At 40.8% G+C, this 15,706-nt stretch overlaps 1 pseudogene; it reads left to right on the top strand.

The window, feature by feature from the left end:
* Nucleotides 1–2,066: 2,066 nt before the first annotated feature.
* The window catches only part of LOC115654514, a 20,220-nt pseudogene continuing 6,580 nt past the window's right edge, over nucleotides 2,067–15,706 (top strand).

Below are 15,706 nucleotides of genomic sequence, written 5' to 3'. Positions count from 1 at the left end.
AGAAAGGTGCATTTCATGAGTAAACGTGGCCTAGTCTACACTATGACTTTAGGTCAAATTTAGCAGCATTACCTTGATTTAAGCCTGGACCTGTCCACATGACAAAGCCCTTTTTTTCGACTTAAAGGGCTCTTTAAATCTATTTCTTTACTCCAACTCCAACGAGGGAATAAGCACTGAAATCGGCCTTAGTGAGTTGAATTTGGGGTAGTGTGGATGCAGTTCAATGGTATTGGCTTCTGGGAGCTATCGCAGGGTGCTGCATTGTGACCGCTATGGACAGTGCTCTCAACTCAGATGCACTGGCCAGGTAGACAGGAAAAGTCCTGCGAACTTTTGAATTTCATTTCCTGTTTGGCCAGCGTGTTTGCAGAGCTCATGCAGAGCTCATCAGCATGATGTGCACATTGCCGGGGCACATTGCTTGGCCCGTACTTTGTGAGAAGTCTATGACCATGTCCCTCTCGTTACCACGCTGCCGTTGCCTCCTCGCCTCGTTTTGCGAAAAACAATTGTCTGCCATTGCTCTGACGGAGGGAGGGGCGACTGACGACATGGCTTACAGGGAATTAAAATCAACAAAAGGGATGGCTTTGCATCAAGGAGAAACACAAACAACTGTCACACAGAAGGGTTCTGTGGCCTGCCTTGTGCAGGAGGTCAGACTAGCTGATCGTATTGGTCCCTTCTGACCTATGAGTCTATGAGTCTATGAGAATGGCCCCCTCAAGGATTGAACTCAAAACCCTGGGTTTAGCAGGCCATAGATTTCACTAAACAAATCAAGTCACTTTCTTGTTTTGATCCATCTATCTTTTGCATCTTAGGCGGCAGCAGACAGTGCAGTATGACTGCAAGCCATCATCATCTCCTGGGTGCTCAGCAGAAGATGGGAATGACCTGGCTGAGTCACTTCCATGTCTGCCAAGGCGCCCCTGACCAACCTCACCAAGGTTGGCTAAAAGAGCACCCAGGAACATGATGTGTAGCAATGCAGTCCCACATCTGCCAGCACCCAGGAGACGTACAGCGACGGTGAGCTGAGCGGGCTCCATGCTTGCTGTGGTATGACATCTGCACAGGTAACTCAGGAAAAAAGGTGCGAAATGATTGTCTGCCATTGCTTTCACGGAGGGAGGGAGGGAGAAAGGGGCCTGATGACATGTACCCAGAACCACCTGCAACACTGTTTTTGCCCCATCAAGCATTGGGATATCACCCCAGAATCCCAATGGGCAGCGGAGACTGTGGGAACTGTGGTATAGCTACCCACAGTGCAACGCTCTGGAAGTCGACGCTAGCCTCAGTACTGTGGACGCAGTCCACTGGCTTAATGCACTTAGAGCAGAGGTAGATAACCCATGGCATGTGTGCCGAAGACGGCATGTGAGCTGATTTTCAGTGGCTCTCACACTGCCCGGGTCCTGGCCACCAATCTGGGGGGATCTGCATTTTAATTTAATTTTAAATGAAGCTTCTTAAACATTTTAAAAGCCTTATTTACTTTACATACAACAATAGTTTAGTTATATATTATAGACGTATAGAAAGAGACCTTCTAAAAATGTTAAAATATATTACGGGCATGCAAAACCTTAAATTAGAGTGAATAAATGAAGATTCGGCACATCACTTCTGAAAGGTTGCCGATTCCTGCTTGGAGCATTTTGTGTGAGGACACACACAATCGACTGTATAAAAACGATTTCTAAAAAAATAACTTCTATAAATTCGACCTAATTTTGTAGTGTAGATATACCCTCAGATTTATTTTAGCAGAGGATACAGAAATAACTACGGAAAATAAATTGTTTGAGACACTGTCAAGTCTCATCAAAGTGCTTGCAGGTCTCATTTTAAGACCAATGAGACAATAGTGTGTTAAGGAAAAGAATCTATAGCAAAGTATTTTATGAAAAAACAAAATTTTAGTGCAAACCCGTCTGGTGTTTGCAGAGTCTTCATTTATTGAATACTTATGTCTCTCTTTCACTTCAAAGATATGCAGTCCTAGAATCAGGCTGCATTATAAGAGAGTCTTCCCTATCAATAGTAGCCAGGAAGATATGTGCAAGCAAATTCTGGGCACGTCTTCATCAGGTAGAATAACTGACACAAAATTAAATAATAAAATTAATATATACAGTACTACAAAAAGCAAGAGAATTTTCTGAAATCTCTTCCAGGCAAACTCTTTTGCCTCTACCCTGGATAATTTACATACAAGGAAATTAAACCAGGCCTGTCAGACAGAATACAGGACTCAAATCTAACTAGCATGGTTCTTTTTCTGAAGAGGATGGATTTAGCAGGCTTAGGCCACCGGCTTCATAAAGAGGCCAGATAATACCTTACATACCAGTTTTCTTTAGGTGTCTTATTACATAGGCTATTATATTTTCCTTAAGATTAATTTTATTTTTCACTGTTATTCACAATGCTGATTTTAACAAATAGGAGTTCCCTATCTCTGCTACTGAAGATATAATTTTATGGAGCAATTTGCCTTTATAACAAACATTTTCATTTATAAATAGTTGTCGTTGGTGAATTGCATACTCCAAGAAAGAGAAAAAAATCTCAGCAAAAGACAATGAATGACATAATGAACTCAAAATCAATATTCAAAAACATCCTATCTGAGATTCTTCAGTATTTGTACTACAGTAGGGCTGAGAGTCCCAACAAAGCTTGGGGCTCCCTTGTGCTAGGCACTGCACAAACATAGCAAGAGTCACTCCTTAACCCCAAGAGTTTACAGTTTAAATAGACAAATATGATTAATTAATGGGTACGTTTTCAGGTGATCAGTTTTGTCCTTAGCTCTGTGATGCATGAGAGGACATTGCTTAGTACGACCTTCAATTCAAGTCAAACATTTATTTAAGGAAAATACTATATAAAAAAATGACAAGGTTAAAAATGCTCTCAAACCCATCCTCCAGTATTGAACAAAAGACTCCTGTTTCTTTTCTTTCCCTCAGTATTCCTGTCTTATATAGAATGACTCTCCTGTTTTGAGAGTAGTAATAAATTCATAGACTCATAGACTTTAAGGTCAGAAGGGACCATTATTATCATCTAGTCTGACCTCCTGCAGAAAGCAGGCCACAGAATCCTACCCATCCACTTCTATAACAAACCCCTAACCTATGTCTGAGTTATTGAAGTCTTCAAATTGTGGTTTGAAGACCTCAAGCTTCAGAGAATCCTCCAGCAAGTGACCCATGTCCGACGCTGCAGAGGAAGGCGAAAAACCTCCAGAGCCTCTGCCAGTCTGCCCCGGAAGAAAATGCTTTCCCGACCCCAAATATGGCGATCAGTTAAACTCTGAGCATGTGGGCAAGACTCACTGGCCAGCACCCAGGAAAGAATTCTCTGCAGTAACTCAGATCCCATCCCATATAACATCCCATCATAAATCACTGGGCATACTTACCTGCTGATAATCAAAGATCAATTGCCAAAATAAATTGTTAAAATTAGGCGATCCCATCATACCATCCCTTCCATAAACTTATCAAGCTTAGTTTTAAAGCCAGATATGTCTTTTGCCCCCACTACTCCCCTTGAAAGGCTGTTCCAGAACTTCATTCCTCTAATGGTTAGAAACCTTCATCTAATTTCGAGTCTAAACTTCCTAGTGTCCAGTTTATACCCATTTGTTCTTGTTTCCACATTGGTACTAAGCTTAAATAATTCCTCTCCCTCCCTAATATTAATCCCTCTGATGTATTTATAAAGAGCAAGCATATCCCCCCTCAACCTTCTTTTGGTTAGGCTAAACAAGCCAAGCTCTTTAAGTCTCCTTTCATAGAACAGGTTTTCCATTCCTCGGATCATCCTAGTAGCCCATCTCTGAACCTGTTCCAGTTTGAATTCATCCTTCTTAAACATGGGAGACCAGAACTGCACACAGTATTCCAGATGAGGTCTCACCAGTGCCCTTTATATCGGTACTAACACCTCCTTATCTTTGCTGGAAATACCTCACCTGACGCATCCTAAAACTGCATTAGTTTTTTTAATGGCCATATCACATTGGCGGCTCATAGTCATCCTGTGATCAACCAATACTCCAAGGTCCTTCTCCTCCTCTGTTCCTTCCAACTGATGTGTCCCCAGTTTATAACTAAAATTCTTATTATTAATCCCTAAATGCATGACCTTGCACTTTTCACTATTAAATTTCATCCTATTATTATTACTCCAGTTTACAAGGTCATCCAGATCTTCCTGTAGGATATCCCGGTCCTTCTCTGTGTTAGCAATACCTCCCAGCTTTGTGTCATCCGCAAACTTTATTAGCACATTCCCGCTTTTTGTGCCAAGGTCAGTAATAAAAAGGTTAAATAAGATTGGTCCCAAAACTGATCCCTGAGGAACTCCACTAGTAACCTCCTTCCAGCCTGACAGTTCACCCTTCAGTACCATCCGTTGTTGTCTCCCCTTTAACCAGTTCCTTATCCACCTTTCAATTTTCATATTGATCTCCATCTTTTCCAATTTAACTAATAATTCCCCATGTGGAACCGTGTCAAATGTCTTACTGAAATTGAGGTAAATTAGATCTACTGCATTTCCTTTGTCTAAATAATCTGTTACCTTCTCAAAGAAGGAGATCAGGTTGGTTTGGCACGATCTACCTTTTGTAAAACCATGTTGTAATTTGTCCCAATTACCATTGACCTCAATGTCCTTAACTACTTTCTCCTTCAAAATTTTTTCCAAGACCTTACATACTACAGATGTCAAACTAACAGGCCTATAGTTACTCGGATCACTTTTTTTTCCTTTCTTAAAAATAGGAACTAGGTTAGCAATTCTCCAGTCTTACGGTACAACCCCTGAGTTTACCGATTCATTAAAAATTCTTGCTAATGGGCTTGCAATTTCATGTGCCAGTTCCTTTAATATTCTTGGGTGAAGATTATCTGGGCCCTCTGATTTTGTCCCATTAAGCTGTTCAAGTTTGGCTTCTACCTCAGATGTGGTAATATCCACCTCCATATCCTCATTCCCATTTGTCATCCTTCCATTATCCCTAAGCTCCTCATTAGCCTTATTAAAGACTGAGGCAAAGAATTTATTTAGATATTGGGCCATGCCTAGGTTATCCTTAACCTCCATTCCATCCTCAGTGTTTAGCGGTCCCACTTCTTCTTTCTTTGTTTTCTTCTTATTTATATGGCTATAGAACCTTTTACTATTGGTTTTAATTCCCTTTGCAAAGTCCAACTCTACATGGCTTTTAGCCTTTCTCACTTTATCCTTACATGTTCTGACCTCACTAAGGTAGCTTTCCTTGCTAATCCCGCCAATCTTCCACTCCTTGTAGGCTTTCTGCCGTTTCTTAATCACCTCTCTTAGATGCTTGCTCATCCAGCTTGGTCTGCAACTCCTGCCTATGTTTTTTTCCCCCTTTCTTGGGATGCAGGCTTCTGATAGTTTCTGCAGCTTCGACTTAAAGTAATTCCAGGCCTCCTCCGCCTTTAGATCCACAAGTTCTTCAGTCCAACCCACTTCCCTAACTAATTTCCTTAATTTTTTAAAGTTAGCCCTCTTGAAGTCAAAAACCCTAGTCCTAGATCTATTTTTGTTTATCCTGCCATCTAGTTTGAACTGAATTAGCTCATGATCACTCGAACCAAGGTTGTCCCCTACAACCATTTCATCCATGAGGTCCTCACTACTCACCAAAACCATATCTAAAATGGCATCCCCTCTTGTTGGTTCTTCAACTACTTGGTGAAGAAATCCATCAGCTATCACATCCAGAAAAATCTGAGCCCTATTATTGTTACTAGCACTTGTCCTCCAGTCTATATCTGGGAAGTTAAAGTCTCCCATGATCACACAATTCCCATTAGTGTTTACTTCATTAAAAATATTAAAGCGGTCTCTATCCATATCCAAATCAGATCCTGGCGGTCTGTAGCACACCCCAAGCACTATCTCAGGGGAGGCTCTAGTAGCTTTCTTTCCCAGTGTGATTTTTGCCCAGACAGACTCGGTCTTATCTATTCCATCACTTCTTATTTCTTTACAGTTAACCTCATCATTGATATACAATGCTGCTCCACGACCTTTGCCTTTATTTCTGTCTTTCCTAAACAGCACATAACCTTCAATACCTGTACTCCAGTCATGACTACTGTTCCACCATGTTTCTGTTATCCCTATAATATCCGGTTTCACTTCCTGCACCAGTAGCTCTAGTTCCTCCATTTTGTTACCTAGGCTCCTCGCATTAGTGTACAGACATCTTAATTTTTGCCGTTTGGCTTTACTGACATTCTTTACCCAGTTAGGCATAGACATTCTACCACCAGCATCACCTATTAGACTGGTATCTACACTACCCTTCCTCCTTATGTCAATTCTTCTGTCCACGGCTGTATCCTCTCTTACTTTGTTTTCTTCCCTCTCAAGGTTAAATTCCGGCGTGGAGATTACCTGGCCATCTCCCAACCATCTCCCCCAAATTCCTAGTTTAAAGCTCTCTTAATCAGTTGGGCGAGCCTCCATCCTAGAAGTCTATTTCCCTCCTTACTCAGGTGAAGTCCATCCCGAGAGAACAGTCTTCTGTCCATAAATGCTTCCCAGTGGCCGTATATCCCAAAGCCCTCTTTATAGCACCACTGCCTGAGCCATCTGTTGATCGCCATAATCTTGTCACACCTTTGTTGCCCTTCTCTAGGAACCGGCAGAATCCCACTGAAGATCACGTGACCCTCGATTTCCTTAAGTGTCTTCTCCAGTCTGGCATAGTCTCCCTTGATATGTTCCAGCGAGAATCTAGCTGTATCATTTGTTCCCACATGAAGGACAATCAACGGATTCTTCCCCGCTCCCGTTAGGATCCTTTTCTGCCTCAGGTCCACATCCCGTATCTTAGCATCCAGCAGACAGCACATCCTTCTGTTCTCTGAATCAGCTCTAGTTACGGGCCTGTCTATTCTTCACCATAATATCAATAAAAAAGACAAGAGAAATAAAGCGAACAGCATCTGCCTGCACCAGTAGAGCTGCTACTTTCAACCTTTATTTAGTTCACCTCTTCTGGAGTTATATCTTTCTTGTACCTGCTAGGGTAATACAGAAGGAATTCTCTCTCTTTCATTTTAAAGAGAAGCAAGTCAGCTGCAAAGGAAAGAGCGTGGTAACAGTGCAGTGCTAACACTATTATATTTTCATGCCTGTCCTCTCATCATTTTCACAGCCAATCATTTTAGAAATATAGGACCATACCCTCAAAATATTTTAATGGACTCCCATTGGTTCCCCTTTCAATGACTGGGGCCTCCTCAGGTATTTTCTTCAAATGGACAAGATCAGTCCCTAGATGAGAGGGGGTTTTTCTACAGGCACAAGTTTTTAATGCCAACCCATGCTATCCTGAGGTACCCAATATCTTCCCAGATACCAGAACAAATGGTCAACTCTCACTAGAACTGGACTGAGGTGAGGTGGTGTTTGGATTTTGACCCACATAAGGTTCAAAGCAGGATCTGCAGTTCAAGTTCGAAGCTGACAGCACTGCAATTTCATCAGTTATTCTCAGGGGACTTTAGCAAATGGTGAAGATCTCAGCTAATTTCATGAGATTTTGCTAACTCACTACTGTAACATAATCTCTTGAAGGGAAGTCCTCACTGTGGGATGATCAGCCTCATCCGTCAGAAGGCAAGTCACTCAAACTGCTCTACAATGTGCTTTTATGTTGTCTCTGTAAGTAATTCTTCTGTACTTTGCAGTGAACAAGGTAGTCCTTGACCACAGGTAATGTGCTGCTGCTGTTTTCCCTGTTAGTTATACTGGAGTTTTTACTCTCTTAATGGAGAGTAACTTGACCTCCATTGTGTTTTTAGAGTTAGAAAATAAATAAGCCATTTACTTTATTATACAGATTTTAGTTTATTCCACTAACAGCTGGTTTCCTTCATCCCCGAATTCCCAAACAGTCTGAACTCCTTAGTGCTCGTTCTGGGCCTGATCAAAAGCCTATTCAAACCAATACTATCCTTTTGACAGCAACGGTCCTCCTGTACTATCTACTTCTGTGCTAATTTCTAAGCAAAAAGGGAAAAGATTTTGTCCCTTGTATACATTCAATTGCAATTCACTGGCCACACCTCTGCTCAGTGCTTATCCCATATAACAGTGTGTGACAGTTTCTCTGTCACACCCCTCTTCCAGAGCCCACTATCTGTCCCAATAAAGTGCAGAGAGGCTTTCAATGATGCAACACCCATGGCTTTATTTATACATACACAGTTCTCCCACTACCAGTGTTGCGCTATATACAATGCCTATAGGGTTGGTTCCCTCTTTTCCTACAGGCAGCCCACAGGTAGGAGTCTACCCTTTCCCTGTCTGGCTTTTCTTGTGGCTCCCAGCCCTTATGACTGCTGGCTTGTCAGGCCCGCAGGTGGAGTCAATCCCCAGGCCAGGCATCAGGTCTGTTTCACCAGCCCCAATCTATTTCCCTTGATTGGAGCTGGCTGAGCAGGGGTAATTAGGTGCTTTTGCACCAGCACCCTGTGACACAGTGGTTAATTCCCAGTGTTGCGTGCTATTATGGGGAACAGAAAGAATTTGTCTGCTGAGAGTGGATTAGGTCTCCTGCATACAATAGCATCCCATTTCCCCCCTGCTAGATATCTACCTGACAGAAGCAAGGCACATGGGTCAGCCAGGGGCTCAGATAGGAGGAACTAGCACATTAACAGCAACGTGAAAAAGTAGGGCCAGTTTGGTGATAGATGAGAAGCATAAAGCTCCTGGGCTCTTGAGGGGAATGTTCTGACACACAATCCAGAATACCTTGTTTGACAGAAGTAGTCACTGAGTATACTTAGCTTCCATCCCTCAGTTTAGGCACATTCTAGTAAAAAGAAAATTCTAGGATAAATAAATGCCTTGTACGAATGCTAAAAGAAGTTATGCTTGTGCAGTAGGTGGAATTAGTAGAGTTATATTAGGGAAAATGCTCAGTACTGCTAGACCTAGTATAAAAGTAGCATTATAGAAATGGAGAGGGGTTCAAGGATGAACAAAATACTAGAGGGATTTTAAGATCTTCTGTTTAGGAACTGAGTGAAAAATTTGGTCTATGTTTATGGAAAGATAAAGGATGAAGAGGGAATTTTGCTAATATGTACAAGATTGTACAAGATTGTAAAGTAAACAGAGACTAGGTGGTTCAAGGCTATTTGAGACATGGTCAGATACCGCCAGCTAAGAGAACATGAGTGTGTGAACTCAGGGTAAAGAAGAGCTTGAGGCATTTTGGGGTGGGGGGGGAAGCTATGAAAAATAAGTTAGGCAATACTGTGGAACAAATGAAAACTGAGAAGAGATTTATAGATTCCCAGGCCACTGTGATCATGTAGCGTGACCTAGTATATAATTCAGGCCATAGAACTTCCCCAAAATAATTCCCAGAGCATATTTTAGAAAAGAACATTCACTCTTGATTTAAAAATTGTCAGTGATGGAGAGTCTACCACAACCCTTGGTAAATTTTTCTCTCAGTATTAAAAATTAGTTCCAAATTGAATTTGTCTAGTTTCAACATCAAGCCATTTGATATTGTTGTTAGATCTTTCTCTGCTACATTAAATATTTGTTCCCTATGTAGGTACTTATAGACTGATCAAGTCACCTATTAACCTTTCCTTTGTTAAGATAAATGATTTGAGCTCTTTGAATCTTCCATTATAAAGGCAGGTTTTCTACTCCTTTAACCCAGGGGTAGGCAACCTATGGCACGGGTGCCGAAGGCGGCACACAAGCTGATTTTCAGTGGTACTCATACTGCCCAGGGTCCTGGCCACCAGCCCGGGGGGCTCTGCAATTTAATTTAATTTTAAATGAAGCTTCTTAAACATTTTAAAAGCCTTATTTTCTTTACATACAACAATAGTTTACTTATATATTATAGACTTATAGAAAGAGACCTTATAAGAATGTTAAAATGTATTACTGGCACGTGAAATCTTAAAGTAGAGTAAATAAATGAAGATTCGGCACACCACTTCTGAAACGCTGTGTTTAACCATATTCATGGTGTGATGGGTTGGATCACAGAAACCCCGTGGGAGCGGCCACCCGATGTGCCAAGACTACTTCTACCCCTGCTTTCCCTGCCAGCTCGGGACCACAGTATACTGTCTTGCTGAGCCAGACACTCCCGTTTTCTCCAGCAAAGACCCAGGGTCTGAATTACTTGCCCCAAAGCTGCAGGGTTACCTGAAAGCAGCTAACAGAAGTGTTCCTGTCTTTAACACTCAGATCTACCAAGGAACAGGTATTGTACATGTACTGCCGAAATTTTCAAAACATAGGAAGAAAGAACAGGACCCAGCATTGTGCAACTTAAATAGGTACTGTCAAATCTGATTGTCTAAATAGGTATCAATTCAAACTGGTGGACTGGAACTGAGAGACCTAACTTTCATTCCCAGCTCTGATACTTATTTACTGTATAACCTCAGGTAAACCACTTAACCTATTTGTCTCAATTTTACCACCTATGAAACAGAAATAATCATACTTTTCTACTTCATAGGAAGGTTGTGATTCTCAATCATTTAAGCCACGATGCTGCAAAGACTTATACATTTTAGGTATAGGTGATATACCTGAATACCACTTTAGGTGTTTAGGTGTGTAGGTTCACTTTAGGTATGTGAGTTAGTTCAGCTGAAGTCAATAAAGTTAAGCACATGCATAAATCCTTGTAAGACAGGGGACATAGGGCTAGCTCGGCAAAAGAACTTAAACACCTGACTGCCACCTTAGGTGTAATATCTAGGCACCATTAAGATCCTCAAAACTCACACTCAGCTGCTGCCTGAAGTCCCCTAGGTGCCTAAAAATCTGCCTATGAGCATGTGCACAGCCACCTCAGTCTAGGCATCCAGTGCCTATCTCAGGCCAACCCTACTGGTATCCTCAAACAATGCATTCCTCCACCTGCAGGGCCCAATTTGGTAGGCATGCTCAGAGCATGTCTAAACCAATGCATAACAGCCACTGATTGAGGAGGTGCTGCCACTCAGCCAAGTGGTTAGAAGACTCACCCAGGAGACCCAGGTTCAGCTCCCCTCGCTGATCTGGAGAAGGGATATGCACTTTGGTCTTCCTCTGAAAGAGAGTCCTAACTGATGGGGTATTCTGGGGAGCAGGCTTTCTCAGTCTCTCTTGAAACAGTTCCATTGCGTATAAATATGCCTTGGCACAGAGGCATTAGAATGTGGGTCTCCTACCCTCCAGGTGCATGCCCTAACCACTGGGCTATAGAATCACTCTCATTCTACTTTTTTTTTGCCTAATGAGCATTTATGTATTTATAAACAGTAGAACAGCTTCAATAGGAGAGATTGAACAAGACCTGCCCTATTAAACCCCACAGCCCAGTGGTTACATCAAGCAGAGAGAGAACTAGAACCCAGGTCTCTCAGATCCTGGAGGAATGCCAAACCACTGGACTAGAAGTTATAAATGAGGAGTGGAGCACCTACTTCTCCTCCCTTTTGTGTGAGAAAAGACACAGGCGCTTAACTCCAGGAGAAGGTTTATGGCTCTGTATCCCAAGTGGAGATAGACACCTAACTGCCTTTGAGGGGAAGGAAGGCGAGGGGCTTAGGCCACACCTGTCTCCTCAGCTTTTCACATAGACTAGCTTAGGGAGCTCCCCATGGAGCATGCTGGCTTTTGTGGGTCCCATTCTTAGCTGCCTAACCTTCCCCATGCACTGTAAAAGGGAGACTAGGTACCTAACTAAGGAGCCTAAGTACCTTTGTGGATAACTAGCCCATAATGCTTGTGAAGCACTTTGAAATCCTCATTATTGAAATGCTAAGTATTATACATAATTACATTTTTAGGTTGAAAAGTCCACCTACTTACTTACACATTTATTTTCCAAAACAACTGCTTCCTTGGTGTTTTTCCTTTAAAAATGATCTATGACCAATTCAATATGAAGTAGCCAATGTGCACAGGCAATAGAAGAAAAATATCTGATAAGGAAACACTTTGTATTTTCAAACTTCAGGAGATTTAACAACAAGGAAACATATGTAAACAATTACCAAATTCTCGATTTTCCTTTCAAATTTGTTTTTGTAGAAGTAGCAGTTGAGTCACAAAGCCTTGCAAGTTTGCCTTTAGGATAGCAATAGAACTAGCTTTGGCAGGCAGTTCTGATAGACATTTTTCTCATTGTTAAAAACTTTTTTTATAAAACAATGCAGATCCCTATTCTTTTAAAGAAAGCCTTTCAAATATAAGCATTTATGCCGCTCTTGTTTGCCTTATTTATGATGGGTTTTATTTAATAGGAACATACCATAAAGAATTCTCAAATGAACATTTGCCATTTTTACAATGGCTTTTTTATTGGCTGCATTTGTGCCTGAAAATGCAAACTAATATCTGAAAATCCCTTCCATTTTTTATTGTATTACTGTTCCTTCACCTGTCTAATCTGCATTTATTAACTTGCCCTTTCTAATATAATATTTTTTTCTGTTTTTGTTTTTGTAACACTGCTAGCAAAATCATAAAGCCATTCCTGCTTCTAAACTTCATGGCAACTAACTCTGTGGCATGAAAATGCAAAGCACTTAAGACTATCCAGGGACTGAAATTGGCTGACAACCCAGATGCTTATAAGGATGACAGCCATATATTTTGTACCTTATAATGCAAACTGCTTTTTTGATTTATAGAAATTAGTTTTCCATGATTCCCTGGTAATTACTTTAAGTCTGAATAGCTATTCCTCTGCCCAATCGTTTTAATCTTGTGTCAGTATTTTCTGTCACTGACTCTTGTTCTCTTCCCTGTTCATCAGCTATTACTTTTCATTTCATGGCTCAGTGGTAAAACTCAAACTTTTTTTCCTTATTATATATCCAACCTATTTTCTTCTCAGATGCTTTGACTTTCTCAAGGTCCAATCTATTATCATGTTAAATCTTGTATGCCCACTAATAAATGCTTCCAATTACTATAAATCCTTAATATTGTATAGGTGGGGACATAAATTCTAATATTAAATACAAAACAGATCCGAAATACTGATCTCTACATAAACACATAGCATCTGAGTGGAATAAAGTGGTTCATTTGCAAGAAAATGCTGTTCATGTTTTTAATTTAACTACGGGCACAGCACTACTGCGAAGTTATGCATCATATTATTTCAGGGTGAGCTTTGTAAAAGGAAAAGTAAGGGGAATTAATAATCAAAGAAAACTTAAAAATAGACCTATTTTTTACTTGTTTTCTATTTTACTAATTGATTTTCCTTGACTCATTGCAGCCAGCTCCTCTCAGAGCAGAGTCCACTGTTAGTGTGGATGCACTATATGAACCATCAATGTAAAAAAATAAAACTTTTCAGTTTCCTCCTTCTGGGTCAATAGCTGGATCAGATGCAGTGCTGCAAGTGATTTCTAGTCATCTATCAGTGAAGATGTAAGTACAGACACACCTTATGTATGTGTGCATTTATTTCTCATTAAATGATTCATGGAAATGTATATGCAAATTAGGAGCAGCCCTTGGACACTTGGAAAGTTGTCAGTACAGCCACTGATGTCTTGTAGTTTCCACAATGAGGAAAGGGGACCAAATCCTGATCCTGTTGAATTCGGTGGGATTTGCCATTGACTTCAGTGGGACCAAGATTTAGTCCGATACCCGAAAGACATAAAGAGGAGAATCAAAGGCTCTCAGGTTTGAAAGATGAGGATGCTGTTGTGATGATAATGGAACAATTGTGAAATTGAATGAGCTGGAAGTCAGAAAGACATATTGGCACAGCCTGGATCTAAAATCCCCCCTCAGTCTTCTTTTCCGAAGACTAAACAGACTCAATTTTCTTAATCTTTCTTCATAGGTCAGGTTTTCTAATCTTTTTTGCTGCTGTCCACTGAATTCTCTCCAATTCTTTCTTAAAATGTGGCATCCGGAACTCTAGCTGATGTATCACCATTGCTGAGAAGAGTGGGGCAGTTACCGCCCATGTCGTACATATGAAACGCCTGTTAAAAAACACCTCAGAATATGAAGATTCTTTGCAACTGCATCACATTGTTGTCTCATATTTAATCTGTGATCCACTATAACCCCAAGTGCATTTTCTGCAATGCTGCCGCCTAGTCAGTTATTCCCCATTTTATATTAGGGCATTTGATTTTCCCCTTCCTAAGTGTAGTACTTTGCACCTGCTGTTATTGAATTTCATCTTGGTGATTTCTGACCAACTGTCCAATTTGCCAAGGTAATTTTGCACTGTAATCCTGTCCTACACAATAATTCTGACCCTTTCTGAATAGCACTGGATCCAGGACAGCCCCCTGCAGCACCCCAATAGATAACTGTTTCCAATCTGACAGTGAACCACTGATAACTATTCTTTGCACACGGTCTTTCAACCAGTTATGCACCCACCTTATAATAATTTCATCTAGACCTCATTTCCCTAGTTTGCTTATGAGAATGTCATGTAGGACTGTGTCAAAGGCCTTATTAAAATCAAGATATATCATGTCTAAAGTTTGCCCTCATCCACTAGGCCAGTAATCTTGTCAAAGAAGAAATTAGATAGGTTTGGGATGATTTGTTCTTGACAAATCCATGTTGGCTATTACTTATTATCCTATTATCCTCTGGGTGTTACAAACTGATTATTTAATCATTTGTTCCAGTATCTTTCCTGGTATTGAAGTTAGGCTGACTGGTCTATAATTCTCCAGATCCTCTTTGCTCTCCTTTTTAAAGATAGGTACTATGTTTAAATCTGCAAACATTCTCGAGAGAAAACTAAGTTTCCTGCTGCTTGGCCAGTCTCTTTTGCATATCCCTTGTAGTCAAGGCAAAGTCATTCCAAGTTAACAAATGCATTGATTGTCCTGCAGCTGCTTCCAAATAGGGTGTATGATATAGTCCCTGACAGCAAATTGCTAATTTAATACCATTGAGGGTTAGAGTTACGGAGTTCATAAAAATCAATCAATTCTTAAGTTGTTCATAGATAGATTCCCCATATGGTCTTAGGTGCATAGAAAGAACTTTGTTCAAGCAACACCTCTAACAACAAATGAGAAATAAAATGAGTTCACCCAGCAGAAAAGAGGCAGTGGAAGGTAGCTGGTGCAGTGGAATTGTGGCAATTCCATTGCATTCAGGGAAGGTGGTTGCAGATGAAGTACATCCAAAGCCTATTTACTCATGCTTTCATAGAAGATTAGGGTTGGAAGGGACCTCAGAAAGTCATCTAGTCTAATCCCCTGCTCAAAGTAGGACCAATCCCCAGACAGATTTTTATCCCAGTTCCCTAAATGGCCCCCTCAAGGATTGAACTCTCAACCCTAGGCTTAGCAGGCCAATGCTCAAACCACTGAGCTATCCCTCCCTTTGCTCAAGGATATTGAACTTCACCCTTACTAGGGGGATTCCCAGCTTTTCATTTTCATTTACTGAATTTAAGTTCTTACTTGTCATCTTTAAGTCATGTTTACTGAGCATGTCACTTGAAGGGAGGATGGAACCACCATCTAATGTGATAAAAGTCTGAGTTATGACTTGATATTTCACTGAGAAAAAATGTGGTTGAAAAGTCTTCTTATAGCCTGTTCTCTAGTCTTGTTGCAGTTATCAGAATAGCTAGTTATTTTGGCATCACCTA

Source organism: Gopherus evgoodei, chromosome 7, assembly GCF_007399415.2.
Source record: "Gopherus evgoodei ecotype Sinaloan lineage chromosome 7, rGopEvg1_v1.p, whole genome shotgun sequence".
Taxonomy (NCBI): Eukaryota; Metazoa; Chordata; order Testudines; family Testudinidae; genus Gopherus; species Gopherus evgoodei.
This window is presented reverse-complemented; position numbering and strand designations above follow the sequence as displayed.